General features: G+C 42.6%; 1 protein-coding gene across 42 annotated transcripts in view; it reads right to left on the reverse strand.

Annotated features, from left to right (window-relative positions):
* Positions 1-14,309, reverse strand: part of LOC115194257 (receptor-type tyrosine-protein phosphatase delta) — a 393,126-nt gene that overhangs the window by 200,518 nt on the left and 178,299 nt on the right. For 7 of the 42 annotated variants that reach the window (XM_029753829.1, XM_029753826.1, XM_029753825.1 and 4 more), the window contains exon 1: positions 7,107-7,514. The exons of the other annotated variants lie outside the window; for them this stretch is intronic. The gene's annotated coding sequence lies outside the window, so the exon portion shown is untranslated. Of the gene's footprint in view, positions 1-7,106; positions 7,515-14,309 lie in introns of those variants that run through there. 42 annotated transcript variants of the gene reach the window in all.

The following is a 14,309-nucleotide window of genomic DNA, read 5'->3' on the forward strand; positions in this document are numbered from 1 at the left end:
TGAGAGCAAGAGAGAAACCAACAGAGAATATAGACTGGAGAATACGCCTTCTGTGCCAAATCACTTTTTGTTCCCCTCATGCAGCAGAAACAAATTTTAAAACTGTCATACTTTAATTGAAATTCCATCACTTTTGTGGCTGCTATTGTGGAATAATTTGATAAAGCGCTGTGACATGAATGCACATAGCGGGGCGTGACTTCCATTTCTCCTGCCTTTTATTTCCCCCGTTCAGTCCGTTATTTAAATGAACCCCTCTGTGGATTCTGTTCTGGCCCAAAATTACAGATAAGAGAAAAGGAGACGATAACAAGGGCAAAAAGACACCACCATTTTGGGTGAAACCTGGAAACGTGTCATATTAAGTGTAAGTCAACCCAGCTACTTAGCCATGTATCAAAGGGAAACATCATATTAGCAACCAGAACAGCTAAACTGTTTCTTAACATTTGTTTCCATTAGATTCCAGTTGGTACTTGCTAACTGCTAACGATTGGCAGCGACTAGCATTCTGTCGAGCCAAAATGGAGGTCAGAATCCCATCCCTTTTCCATGCAGTGCTACTACAGACCCCAATTCAAAGCCATAGCAGTAGCCGCCCACCTATCTCCTCACAACTGGCTACAGTCATGTGGCATATCTGTTGAAACCCAATCCGCCACTGAAGAACAGCTGCAGAGAGAGGCGGCCGTGGGGCATTCCCTCCCATTTGTGGCACGTGGGTGGTCGCCTGATCGACCCTATAGCTTTAAGTCTGCATCCTCCACCATGAAAGGGAGGGAGAGACAGAGGAGAGGATCTAGAGGGTAAAATGGATTTGCTTGGTAATACTACTTAAAAGTCTAAAGAAGTGTCTTGGTTGGAGATGTGTGTGTGTGTGTGTGTGTGTGTGTGTGTGCGTGTGTGTGTGTGTGTGTGTGTGTGTGTGTGTGTGTGTGTGTGTGTGTGTGTGTGTGTACATGCGTGCCTGTGTGATGTCAAGTCTTCATCTTGACAGGGTGATGGACAGTAGAGGTGATTCCGCCTGGGTGTGAAAATATGTTTCTTATTACTCCGACCCCAGTGGGTTAAGCTGAACATCAGTAAAGTGCTAGTGTTTTCCTCCGTGTCAAGCCAACTCCTAGTGGCAGACTTCTTTGAATGTGTCTCTAATGGCACCATATTCCCTATGTAGTGCACTACTTTTGACCCTATGGATACCCTATGGGCCCTGGTCAAACGCAATGCACCACATGGGAATGTGTCCCAAATGGCACCCTGCTTTATATCAGGCAACCACCCTTGAATACTAGTTGGGTAGAACTAGGGGGTTAGGGGAAGGAATGTAAGCATGGGTAAATCAGTAGATGAAGGGGCTTAATGATTAACATGGCGGGCTGCAGCCAAGTGAAACAGGAAGGAAGGCCGGAGAGAAGCATGATTACTTCATTATGATGTGGGACTGACCAGTGTTTTGCAAAATCAAACTATTTCCACATTTGTCACATTGCATCAGGTTCTCATTGGTAAACTGGGTTAATAGAATAGGGCCCCTTGACACACACATGAAGGCATACACACATGTACGGATGCAAACACACATACTGTACACACACATCCACACGCACACAGGCACACTAACACATCCACACTTACATAGGCACGTTACCACACACACGCACACGCGCACACGTTTGGACACACCTACTCATTACAGGGGTTTTCTTTATTTTTACTATTTTCTATATTGTAGAATAATAGTGAAGACATCAAAACCATTAAACATTTTGAAAGTTTCTTCAAGTGCAGTTGCAAAAACCATCAAGCGCTATGATGAAACTGGTTCTCATGATGACCGCCACAGGAAAGGAAGACCCAGAGTTACCTCTGCTGCAGAGGATACGTTCATTAGCGTTAACTGCACGTCAGATTGCAGCCCAAATAAATGATTCACAGAGTTCAAGTAACAGACACATCTCAACATCAACTGTTCAGAGGAGACTGTGTGAATCAGGCCTTCATGATCAAATTACTGCAAAGAAACCACTACTAAAGGACACCAATAAGAAGAAGAGACTTGCTTGGACCAAGAAACACAAGCAATGGATATTAAAATGTGAGATTTTTGGTTCCAACTGCCATGTCTTCGTGAGAAGCAGAGTAGGTCAACGGATTATCTCCACATGTGTGGTTCCCACCGTGAAGCATGGAGGAGGAGGTGTGATGGTGCTTTGCTGTTGACACTGTCTGTGATTTATTTTGAATTCAAGGCACACTTAACCAGCATGTCTACCACAGTGACACGCCATCCAATCTGGTTTGCCCTTAGTGGAACTATCAGGACATTGACCCAACACACCTCCAGGCTGTGTAAGAGCTATTTGACCAAGAAGGAGAGTGATGAACTGCTGCATCAGATGACCTGGCCTCCACAATCACCCAACCTCAACCCAATTGAGATGGTTTGGGATGAGTTGGATCACAGAGTGAAGAAAAAGCAGCCAACAAGTGCTCAGCATATGTGGGAACTCCTTCGAGGCTGTTGGAAAAGCATTCCTCATGAAGCTGGTTTTGAGAATGCCAAGAGTGTGCAAAGCTGTCATCAAGGCAAAGGGTGGCTACTTTGAAGAACTTCAAATATAAAATATATTTTGATTTGTTTTACCACTTTTTTGGTTATGACATGATTCCATATGTGTTATTTTATAGTTTTGATGTCCACTATTATTCTACAATGTAGAAAATGGGGGGGGGGGGGGGGGGGTAATTTGGGCCTGCTGGTACAAATAAGGTAGATTACACCAGATGATTACAGGGGAAGACAAGTCGATGGGATGATTGTTAGCAGACCTTTTGGCACTCTGTGGCCTTCTCTCTCCAACCAGGTTGGCGCCCCATAATTGCAGCCTGTGTTTATGTATCCGTTTTTATAATGTAAGTGTTGATTTTTCATTCCACAGCTCATAATGGAAGGCCACAACCTTGGCTTGCATTCGATGAGCAGTGCTCACAGACACACAGGCACACACACACACACACACACACACACACACACACACACACACACAAAACACACACACACTTCGCAAACATACTTTTTTTGCTTCCCCTTCTGAAATAGGATGGTGAGTCATAGCCAATTAGATTTGGTGGGAACAATAGCAGTGTAAAACGAGAGCCCAATTCTTTAAGAGGGTACTTGGTTTTGTCTCATTCAGAGACTGAATGCTGAGTTCATACCATCTCAAGATGTTTCAGTTATATTATAAATCCCTCTGCTTGGTTCACACTATGTAGGCCTAAGCCTTTTGACCACAGTGGAACATATTAAAGGCTAAGTAGATTTTAAAAAGTCACTGGAAACTTGATAAACATCTTCCTGTACACCTGGAGCGCGGATCATGATGCTAACTGGTGTAAACTCCAATAACATTTGGCTATTTTCAGAATGAGGTTGTCACAATAGCAGCATTTTACTAATGACGTGATACCAGGCCAAGTATCACGATACCGAGAAGTATCGTGACACCACAGGGTATCTGAGTGACTCATTACAAAATCAACGGGGACCCCGTGTCATGCCATTTTGGTCATTTTAGATTCTCCCTGACTGTCTAGTGTTATTTTGTTACTTCTGAAAAATATGATCTTCTTTAAAAAAAAATATATAACAATGAAAACATTTTACCATCATATTTTTTTGGGGGGGAGTGGCGGCTACTATTAACAGAGGGGAAAACGCTGCACTTTATACTGTATAATAGAAAAGGATAATGCAGGTTTGCTCTTATCCAAAGGCCTACCTGTGATTGGGCAGGAGGAATGTAGTAAGGGATATAAATCCATAATGATTGAAGTTTTCATTGTGACAGTTAGGGGATAAACAACTAGGCCTTTATGAAACCATCCTATACACCCTCCGTCCGTCCGTCACGCACAGACACACCAAACAGAATTTAAGGAACACCGGAAAAATGGATGTTTCTGCATAGAATTACACTGATTAGGCATATGCATCCTACCTTTGAAGCATCTCTTTGAGTAGGCTATCTATCCCTTTTTCCGTTTCCCCTGTGCATAGGGGAAACCCAAGAGGTACCATGTTGTAAGCTAGCTAGCCAGTGGCAGTGCCACTCAAAGGTTGCATAGTCAGACTGGCTTGTTTGTTCTTACAGGCGAAATGAAAATATATCTACGCATCCACTTTGCTGGCGCTGCGAGACACTCCAATAATTAACAAAATGTAACAACAGAAAGCTCATCACTACCTTCACACCCCAGCTCGCAATTACGGCTAAATAATATGTTAAAACTGATGGAGATGCGCAGAAAGAACGGACGGAGAGAAGCTGATGAATAGGCTAAGAACCCATTTATCAGCGCTTACGACACGCAGAGGCCAAATTGAGCTCCGTACCGCATCATCGTGCGCCTCTCACATGTTGTAACAATGCAGAGGGCTCCGTATAGCTCCGCATTGATATGATTGTTTGAGGGGGGTGGAGGGGGGGGTCCTGTATAAACACAAACTCACTTCCTTCACAACAGCTCTGCTCATCCGTTCTGAGCCGCTCGGCGAAGCGCACAAAGTATGAATGCCGTGACTTCTGCAGAGGCCAAGTCACCGTAAATGCTGTACGGCCAATGCAGACGTCGGAATGACCATGCAGCGCCTTTCATGGCTGGTTAGGGGCTGCTCTCAGCTGTCACGCGTGGTATTGGATGAAGCACTCATAGCTCAGTGGCTGATACACTCTGCGTCCACACACTTTTAGTTTTTTTCTGATCTACTAGATTCACATGGATGACCTATTTTGAGATCAAACGGTGAATATCGCTGAAAAGTGCAGAGTTTGCATCCCTGGGGAATAGAACATTCTAGCCAGGTGAATGTACAACAAAAACATGTCCGGGGGGGAGGGGGGGAACGAACTAAAATGCTCTGACTCCCCACACAGGGAATCTATTTAACCCTTTGGCAGCAGGCTGTTCTCGTGTCAGCGGCCTGTGTACTGTGTCATGTTCAGTCCCAGCACGAAACACACACTGCAAATGAACTAAAAGCCTCACTCTCATCGATACAAAATGCAGTCTTCCCCTGCCTCACTGAGTCATAGAAACTTGGTTTGTTATGCCGAAAAGGTTCTTCAAACACAGCCATACATTGTTTCAAAGGATTTCACAGGGAAAGCAGCCAAGGACAGAGGCAGACAAGGTTGTTGCTTCAACCCTGCTTTCAAAACAGCAAAACTCATCTCTCTTTGGGTTGAACAACTCAAATCGACAAGGCTATTCCACGTAAACGTATATTCGTTTAGTCTCCCTCCTTTGGAGGGAGGCTGTCGTAACGGCGAAATTAGAAAGCGAACAAGTAGCGACGGGCGCTAATTGCTGTGTGTCAAAATTGGGCGAGTGCTAATTGTTGGAGCTGAGAAACTGTAAAACATAGAAGACAGTATTGGTGCTTGGGTGAGCTCTCTGAAAGCGCTTACGGCCTACAAACTGCATGGAGATTGCTCAATCACACAGCTGCTCACGTAAAGAGACGTGTACACACACACACACACACACACACACACACACACAGTCATACGCACACACACAATTACAAAGCACTTACGAGACATTTTCAACACCTCACTACCCCAACCCCTGTTAATGGTTTTTATTTCACTCAGAGCAACAAACTCAACACAACCCAGTACTGAGCTATAACGCAGCTGAACGGACATGGACTGTAGCGTAACCAAATGCCAAGTCATTTGCATGTACTGTTTCATACATGCACGTACTCTTTTTCTCTGCCTAGAAAAGTCTCAAACCCAGAAGATGTAATAAAAATGATACACTGCATACAAAAACAAGCAATTAACCCCAAATGTGATGACTTTCTTCACAATCTAAGAATATAATTGATCCAAAAAGATCAGCAGTAGACCAGCACACAGCATTTATTCTCAAAATAAATGTTGTCTACAACAACCATGATAACAGGAGCTTTACAACATGGAACATCTCTTGAGGGGCATTGGTAAGGCAAAGGGGAGAGAATTTAGCCTGTCTTCCTCTGGCATCACTGGCCATCTAAACCCCATTGGCCGTTCTCTGCTCTGCATTCCGATGTCTTACTGTAGAGTAGAGTAGGCTATGAAGGCCCCTAGTGGCTCAACTTGCTCAGCGAGCACAGGTGTTGTTCGCAAGTTTTACTGGAAAAAAATGGTCATGGAAAAAAAAAGGTTCGCTTTCACCTGATTTAGTGACAGGCGTTTTCGCCTTTATTTGTGTGCCCTTTTCAACGCATGTAAACCCAGGGATATAGTTCGCTCTGTCCGACAGTTTAGTTTGAACCGTTGGGAAACAAAAATGTGTTCCAAAAATAGGCGACAACATAGATAAGACGCGCGTCTCTTCCAAGTGCGAGGAATGCGGCTTTAAATCATGATGGCACAAACATCGTTGTTTTCAAATTAAACTCTGATATCAATATCGTAATCTTAAAAGAGGACCATCGATTAATCGAAAAAAAACGAATCTGAAGAGCAAATAAAAATACTTTATGAATGTTTTATGAACCCGATCATCTATCGATAATTGATATTATTCTACTATAGGACTACACAATACATTAACTGTATTTCCGTAGCCTTCTGCTGTAGAATTTACATTATCATACAGTAAACGAATACCCAGATCCTCAAAATCGTCTAGTCTACTAGAATAGTCATAAACATAATAATTCAAATACCTATTGTTATCCTGTTCTAAATGTGCATGTATATTGAGTCATTTAATTCAATGGGATGCTCTCGTCCTTCACAAAATAGGCACTGGTCTATCAGTCAATTCCATCTCAATTAACTGCAGTCTTCTTTTCCACTCTATAGGCCTACATAATACAAACAACAAACTCATCGATAAGTATAACTCACGAAATGCCTAAGCACAGACATAGTTTGGTGCTCCATTATATTTGACAGTAAACAAATACCACAAACCAATCGCATCTTAACACGCACCACACTATTTGAAAGACTTGTGGCGACGACTTCAATCCGCTCACACTGTGCGTGAGAAGTCATACATCCACAAATTCGCCAATTTGAATGGTTATTTCCATAGAAGCTTACCTTATCATAGTTTTATTCAGTCTTTGAACTCGGTCTCCAGTTGTATAAGAACAGTCGCGAATTACATCCAGAATGACAGCAGTTTTAGATAAATAATCCGTCTGTACTTCTATATACGCTTCGCTTCCAGTCTGTGTCCGCTCTTATTTCGCCTCTTTTCCTTGACTTTGATTTTTTTTACTCTTTAATTAATCTTCCTCAAAGCAAGAGGCAAACCACAACAGCGAGCGTCTGGACCAGAACGTCCAGCGATGAAAACGTGGTATATTTCCCGTCGTTGTGCGCGTTAGGTATTCATTATTCTATGTGTCGAGACTGTAGTTCTGTGTGTGCCGTGCAGCAGGGACGCGTTCTCGTTCTCTCTTGCCGACACTCGTACACAGACTGCCCGACTCAGGCACAGAAACGGAGAGGGGATGGGAAGGTGACGTCACTCAACAGGAACAGCTAAACTCCCCCCGGGACCAACTTTCTCCCCTTCAGTCCACCAAAAGTATTGTTGACGTTTGGACACCGGGACACTTAACAGTTTTGAGGGAAACATTTGTCTAGCGTGGTAAAATAATCGGTCGATTGTTTCCAGATGGTGAAAATGTGTGAACCGAAGAAGAAATGTGTGTGTTTGCATGGGAGGGAGAGAGGGAGGAAAGAGAGAGAGAGTATGACGTTTTGAAATTTATTTATTATTTTGGAACTTCTGTGAGTAGAATGTTTACTGTTAAATGTTATTGTTTATTTCACTTTTGTTTATTATCTACTTCACTTGCTTTGGCAATGTTAACATGTTTCCCATGACAATAAAGCCTGTGAATTGAGAGGGAGAGAGAGAGAGAATTTTGGCCATTCAGATTTAATTCATGGGATTTGTTTTATCTGAGGAATTCCACTATTTACTTACAAAAGCTGCATGCAGTTAACAAATGTTCAAGAGGAATGATAACAATACATTACTGATGACAATGCTTTTGCCCTTGAAGAACCAATAATGTAATCACTAATGATTGTTTTAACAATGTAAGAATAACTACTCATATTATATGTAATACTACTATTACTACTACTAATGCTACTGCTACTTCTAATGCTACTGCTCCTTCTGCTACTACTTCTACTACTTGTACTAATGACACTATGTGTTATTCATCTCTACACCTTTTTATAAGGCAGTATTATCGACTGAGGCAAACATATCATTGTGCATTGTATTCTGCAGTTCACCAAGCCATAACAAAGTCAAGTGTATGCCGGGCCCTTATTTAGAGGATGAAAAACAATGTCCTGGGGCGACGAATGAGTGAGGGTGTTTGGAGAAAACTTGCTTTTGTGGCAGGGACCCAAAGCTTCTGATGAACAACTTAGCCCGCAGGCACAAACATCTCGCATCTAACAATGGTAACATTGAGAGAGCCACCTCACTCAGTATATCAGTGTCTCAGCCAACTCTCTGTCTCTCTATCTCTCTCCCCTCTCTCTCTGTCTCTCTATCTCTCGCCCCTCTCTCTCTGTCTCTCTATCTCTCTCCCCTCTCTCTCTGTCTCTCTATCTCTCTCCCCTCTCTCTCTGTCTCTCTATCTCTCGCCCCTCTCTCTCGGTCTCTCTATCTCTCTCCCCTCTCTCTCGGTCTCTCTATCTCTCTCCCCTCTCTCTCTGTCTCTCTATCTCTCGCCCCTCTCTCTCTGTCTCTCTATCTCTCTCCCCTCTCTCTCGGTCTCTCTCTCTCCCCTCTCTCTCTGTCTCTCTATCTCTCTCCCCTCTCTCTCTGTCTCGCTATCTCTCTCCCCTCTCTCTCTGTCTCTCTATCTCTATCTCTCTCCCCACTCTCTCTGTCTCTCTATCTCTTTCCCCTCTCTCTCTGTCTCTCTATCTCTCTCCCCTCTCTCTCTGTCTCTCTATCTCTCTCCCCTCTCTCTCTCTCTCCCCTCTCTCTCGGTCTCTCTATCTCTCTCGGTCTCTCTCTCTCACTCCCCATTACATGTATCTGATTGAGTAATGTTGATTTATCCACACAAATACTATTGAGTTACACTTTAAGGGCAAAATTAGATATAGGAGCGTGTTGCTGAATATATATTTTATTGGTTAAATAAAATAGGCGGTTTTATAACAATGAACAATGTGGGCACACTTGAGAAATATGTCATTTCAAATAACTTTTGATTTAGCAATTATCCAGTTCTGGCTATGTGAAAATTACAGGTTTGATTAGACAGTGAAGTTCAGTTGTGCCTACTAAAGCAATGTTGTAAAATTGTTTGAATGTCATTGAAATGATTGTTTGAAAAACACGCGATTCAACCTGAGCCAAAGCCACAATTAAATGATTCGTCCTTGACATGTTTTGGTGGGTTTAAGCCTACAGAATATGATATGCAGTGTATGCATTTATATACTTAAAGTATGTAACATGAAAATATCAACATTTCTTGAATAGTTGTTGACATTTCTTGCAATGTACACCTTAAACATAGTGACTACACATGCTCAGACACATTACAGTACAAGCTATAACAGAAATACAATATGGCCGCAATACGACTAGCTACTGTTTTCAAGCCTGTTCTCTCTTTGAATATAATTGGATGAGACTAGTTATTAGATTTACAACCCCATGCTACGTCTAACCTTGTGGTTTTTATGTTCTTGGGCCAAGAACAAGAATCTTGGCACAGTTAGGGGAGTGTAATACGTCAGGCTATTGTTGATAAATGTGGGCGAGGGTGGGATTTCTTTCGAGCACTCATTACCTATAATGGGTGAACTTTGTCATGTAGTCCATGAACCAACTGTCCTTCAATAAGATTGATTCAAGACGAAGGCAATCCAGATGCTTGGCTATGATACAGTGTTTCTCTGCTTTTGCATGAGATAAGTCGAGTTTGTTCCCTATTATGTCTGGCAATGTAGTGATCTTTTACAGGTGACGCCACATCTGGAACAGATGGTGAGTATCATAAGATGAACACTGTTACAAGGAGATTAGCATGGACTCAATAGTGTGCCAATAGGCATTATTCTGATGCTCTATATACGTCATGTTTACTCATCTACACAAAAGTATGTACATACAAAAGTATGCGGACACGTGCTCGTCGAACATCTCATTGCAAAATCACGGGCATTGATATGGAGTTGGTCCCCCCCTTTGCTGCTATAACAGCCTCCACTATTCTGGGAAGGCTTTCTACTAGATGTTGGAACATTGCTGTGGGACTTGCTTCCATTCAGCCACAAGAGCATTAGTGAGGTCATGCACTGATGTTGGGCGATTAGGCCTGGCTAGCAGTTGGCGTTCCAATTCATCTCAAAGGTGTTTGATGGGGTTGAGGTCAGGGCTTTGTGCAGGCCAGTCAAGTTCTTTCACACCAATCTCGACAAACCATTTCAGTATGGACCTTGCTTTGTGCATGGGGGCATTGTCATGCTGAAACAGGAAAGGGCCTTCTCATAAACTGTTGCCACATAGTTGGAAGCACAGAATGGTCTAGAATGTCATTGTATGATATAGCGTTAAGATTTCCCTTCGCCTGAACCATGAAAAACAGCCCCAGACCAGTATTCCTCCTCCACCAAACTTTACAGTTGGCACTATGCATTGGGGCACGTAGCATTCTCCTGGCATCCGCCAAACCCAGATTCGTCCATCGGACTGCCAGATGGTGGAGTGTGATTCATCACTGCGGAGAACGTGTTTCCACTACTCCAGAGTCCAATGTTGGTAAGCTTTACACCACTCTAGTTGACGCTTGGCATTGCATATGGTGATCTTAGGCTTGTGTGCGGCTACTCTGCCATGGAAACCCATTTCATGAAGCTACTGACTAACAGTTATTGTGCTGACGTTGCTTCCAGAGGCAGTTTGGAACTTGGTGGTGAGTGTTGCAACCGAGGACAGACAATTTGTACGTGCTACATGCTTCAGCACTCTACATTGTAGTATATAAAGTGGGAAACCTCTCCACCCACTATGGCAGGGTTCCCCAACTGGCAGCCCACGGGTGAATTTATTTGGTGACCGAAGTTTAAAAAAAACATAAAATACTGTAAAAACCTCAGCGATTCAGCTCCATGTGATTTTAATTTTGGAAATCTCTTCCAAAGTATTCCCTCGCTTAACAGAGCGATATATGTGATCTATACAAATGTAAGCAAGGTTTGAAATGATTATGTTTTAGTCAAATGTTATATCTGTTTGGGCTTCTTGTGGTCAATTTGCATTCTACAAATTATTAGTAATTATGTTCCGGCCCCCTGAACATCTGCTCAAGAAAAAATCGTCCCACGGCTGAATCTAGTTGATGATTTCTGCACTATGGGGTCCCCATATACTGTATGATAACGAAAACATTACCAATGCTAATGATATGTAAATGTCGCTAATTATGTCAAGAATCACAGAGTGTTCTCAGAAACTGCATATTGACTGAGGGTAATACATATATTATACCGGCTGTGTATTATACACAAACAACAACAAACACCCTCACTGTGGTACACTAAATCTCTGGAGAGCTTGACTAATCCCAAAAACACTGATGAGCTTTTGAATATCAGAAATTATGGGAGGTGGCGAATTCCCCTTTGACATGTGTTATTGGATACACCATCAAGTCCTATAATGCAAATTGGTGCCATTGATTATTTGTGCTTAAGGTAAGGCGGATCTGAACTGATAGACATATTTTTTTTTTTCAGACAGAAAATATTGTTTTGTTGATTTGATCAATCCAAATGACATCATCCATATTGGCAACACTTTACAATAAGGTGTCCTTTCAAGGGATTGCAAAGGGTTGATTTAAGTGATAATACCCGAGAAGCCGGTGTTTGGAGGATATTGGAATGGGTGTTTTTAGGCCCGAGACAAATGTATTCATACTATTTCATCCTTCCACGAGATATAGTCCTGACACAAATCTAGGGTCGCTACCCAAGCCGGTTGGTCGTTTGTTCTATCAGTTCGGTTGCCAGAGACATGAGCCAGTCGTTAAGTCTTTTTGTTCTAAATCTATGTTGTTCGTTATAAATGTTCCGTTGCCATGATGGCTGGCAACGTTCTTATCCCTTCTTTGCTAGCTAGCCAACTTTGGCTAACATAGTCACGTCAAACACTGCAGCCAGAAGAACAATTGCTCTCTCGCCAGGCCACTGTTTAGAAGAGATAGCCAACTACAAAGCTAACACAATCCCTTCAAACTGAAGCCGGAATGACAGCAAACTAGTTGCATTTTGTGTTTTTCTATTGACATTTCTTCGTATACAGTGCATTCGGAAAGTATTCAGACCCCTTGACTTTTTCCACATCACAGCCTTATTCGAAAATGGATTACATTGTTCCCCCCCCCATCAATCTACACACAGTACCCCATAATAACGAAGTGAAAACTGATTTTTCGAAAATATCACATTTACATAAATATTCAGACCCTTTACTCAATACTTTGTTGGAGCACCTTTGGCAGCGATTACAGACTCAAGTCTTCTTGGGTATGACACTACACCCTTGGCACATCTGTATTTGCAGAGTTTCTCCCATTCTTCTCTGCAGATCCTCTCAGCTCTGTCAGGTTGGTGGGGGAGCATCGCTGCACAGCTATTTGAAGGTCTCTCCAGAGATGTTTGATCGGGTTGAAGTCTGGGCTCTGGCTTGGACACTTATGGACATTTAGAGACTTGTCCCGAAGCCACTCCTGCGTTGTTTTGGCAGTGTGCTTAGGGTCATTGTCCTGTTGGAAGGTGAACCTTCGCCCCAGTCTGAGGTCCTGAACGTTCTGGAGCAGATTTTCATTAAGGATCTCTCTGTACTTAGTTCAGTTTCTTTCCCTTGATCCTGACTAGTCTCCCAGTCCCTGTCGCTGAAAAACATCCCCACAGCATGATGCTGCCACCACCATGCTTCAACATAGGGATGGTTCAATCTTGGTTTCTTCAGACCAGATAATCTTGTTTCTCATGGTCTTAGAGTCCTTTAGGTGCCTTTTGGCAAACTCCAAGCAGGCTGTCGTGCCTTTTACTGAGGAGTGGCTTCCGTCTGGCCAATCTACCATAAAGGCCTGATTGGTGGAGTGCTGCAGAGATGGTTGTCCTTCTGTAAGGTTCTCCCATCGTCACAGAGGAACTCTGGAGCTCTGTCAGAGTGACATCAGGTTCTTGGTCACCTCCCTGACCAAGGCCCTTCTCCCCCGATTGCTCAGTTTGGCCTGGCGGCCAGCTCTAGGAAGAGTCTTGGTAGTTCCAAACTTCATCCATTTAAGAGTAATGGAGGCCTCCGTGTTCTTGGGGACCTTCAATGTTGCAGAAATGTTTTAGCACCCTTCCCCAGATCTGACCTTATATAGACAGGTGTGTGCCTTTCCAAATCATTTACCACAGGTGGACTCCAATCAAGTTGTAGAAACATCTCAAGGATGATCAATGGAAACTGGATGCACCTGAGGTCAATTTCGAGTCTCATAGCAAAGGGTCTGAATACTTATGTAAATACTGAATACTGGTTTTTATATTTTATAAATTAGCAAAAAAATCTAAAAACTTGTTTTTGCTTTGTCATTATGGGGTATTGTGTGTAGACTGATGATTACGTGTTTTTATTTAATCCATTTTAGAATAAGGCTGGAATGTAACAAAATGCAGAAAAAGGGAAGGTGTCTGAATACTTTCTGAATGCACTGTATAGCCATAAAAAGTATGCTGATTCATGATTTCGACTGGCTGATGAAAGCTGCGAGACCTGTCTGTCTCGTCCCGACTCCGAGACGTTCATTTTCATAGGACAGCTGGAGATCAAATTTCAAAATTAAAACACTGTTGGAAATGTCGGTGAGACTAGACAGCAAGGTTATTACAAATCTTTGGTGTTGAACCAAATGGTAGTCTAAAAGAAATGGGAAATAACGTCTAGATGCTTTTTACAGTGTAGATCTAGTATCTAAATTGCCTTGCTGATCTGATGGGACAGTGGATTGCACAGTCAGATGGAACAGAGTAAATAAACACTACCGTTCAAAAGTTTGGGTTCACTTAGAAACGTCCTTGTTTTTGAAAGAAAAGCACATATATTTTTGGCTAAAATAACATCAAATTTATCAGAAATACAGTGGATACATTGTTAATGTTGTAAATGACTATTGTAGCTTGAAACGGCTGATATTTAATGGAATATCTACGTAGGCGGACAGAGGCCCATTATCAGCAACCATCACTCCT

This window comes from Salmo trutta, chromosome 5 (genome assembly GCF_901001165.1).
Source record: "Salmo trutta chromosome 5, fSalTru1.1, whole genome shotgun sequence".
Classification (NCBI taxonomy): Eukaryota; Metazoa; Chordata; class Actinopteri; order Salmoniformes; family Salmonidae; genus Salmo; species Salmo trutta.